Source organism: Mizuhopecten yessoensis, unplaced genomic scaffold, assembly GCF_002113885.1.
Source record: "Mizuhopecten yessoensis strain PY_sf001 unplaced genomic scaffold, ASM211388v2 scaffold7953, whole genome shotgun sequence".
Classification (NCBI taxonomy): Eukaryota; Metazoa; Mollusca; class Bivalvia; order Pectinida; family Pectinidae; genus Mizuhopecten; species Mizuhopecten yessoensis.
Genome location: NW_018407305.1, coordinates 816,870 through 818,674, shown reverse-complemented (window position 1 = coordinate 818,674; position 1,805 = coordinate 816,870).

Below are 1,805 nucleotides of genomic sequence, written 5' to 3'. Positions count from 1 at the left end.
AATTGTTTCTCGTCTTTGAGTTGATTAATCTCTAAAAGTCGTCACTGTATTTTACTGGTATATGTATTGAATAATGTTTTGAAATGCATTACTTTAACAGTTACAAACACATTCCATAAGGACAGTAACATTATATTTACTTTTATTATTGTTTTTATACTTTGGTACATTTAGGACATACGCAATTTTATTTTCTACATTTATTATCTCGAGCACTCTACTTATTATCTCGAGCGCTCGACATAACTTCTCGTAGTTTCGAAATGTATTATGCATCCGTATGCACTGTTCTTATTTGTGCGAACAATTCTAACTTGTTACATGTATGTACAATGTAGATACGTTGGATAGCGAGATAATTAGTCGAGCCTTCGAGATAATAAGTCGAGCGCTCGAGATAATAAATGTAGAAAATAAGTTGGTGCATGTTCTGTATGTACCATCGTATTTTTACGTTCAAAACAACAAAGAAAACTATATTTTACCTTTCAATTGTTTTCTTTTCGTCTCAATATGAAATTTTGACGAACCATTTATATCAAAAAGTTTTTGCTGGATCGATGTCGCGTTTCCTTGGGTTATAACTTTCGTCAGACAACGATTATTATTAGTATACTCTTCAGACGCATTAACACAGAAGAGATATTATTTAAATCGTCGTAAAGACATGTTAAAAGAAATGACATCAAAGAAACAGAAAGGTAAAGGACAACCGTCAAACTAAAGAGTTGAAGTGACTATACTTTTATCTGTTTTCAGGTACTTTAGTATTGAAAAGATACTACATGTAACTGTTTCGAAAAAAGGGATTTGAGACTTGTTACATGATGTACATTATTATAAATCTATCTCGTGTTTGCTAAAGGTCAATACAGTCTCATATAAAGTGTCTGACTGTAAATGGTTCATGCTTTGTTTTGAGGGTCAGGCGACAAACTCAATCGGAAAACATCTGGGCAGTTCTGTCATAATTCAAATCTGACGCACGTCATGCTTCTTCCTAATTTTTCTCATTACCCAAACAGGATGACGGAAAAACCCGGAACAGTTTCCGATTGGAAAACATTCACGTGTATTTGTTCTTGTTGTTCTTGGTTTATGAACTGTATTTCTGAATGGTTTACCGGGCTCCGTCATACGTTTAAGCAACTGTTTTATCGAATGTCGGAACAACCTTTTTTTACGGGAACGTGGCCGAGTTAAATGGTTGCCATTTCCGTCAAGAGGCAAACATCAATCGGAAACCGTTCGAGAATTTCTATCAGAGCAAAAACCTACGACGTCACGTCATGATTGGTCGACTTCTCTGTCATATTGACCGAGGTACTTTCTGGCTTCAAATATTGAGCAATAACATTAGGCACAACTAATGCAAACCTCCTACAGAGCCCGTGAAGGGACATGCTGAAAACCACCACGGATTAGTAAACCGAGATATTGGTCTATTACTACTATTATCTATTATTTCCCGAGCTCCGTCATATGTAGATGATACCGTTAGATGACGTTACCAAATTACTTTACTTTAGGACACATATATCATAAGTAATATTTTGTTAAAATCATATATTTTACATTACTGTTGATTTTTTTATCAAGTATTATTTTTGCATATAATTTGAGAGTCCTAGATATGATGCTGTATTCAACATTTATTTAACGTCGCATATTACTGAATATGTAAATCAACTTTGTAAAATATACACTAAGCGAGCTATACAATAGAGCTGTAGTATTGTCTTGAAATTGAGAAATTAGTCGTGTTGATTTGTTGGATAAAATTGTACTCTCATCCCCGCCCGACT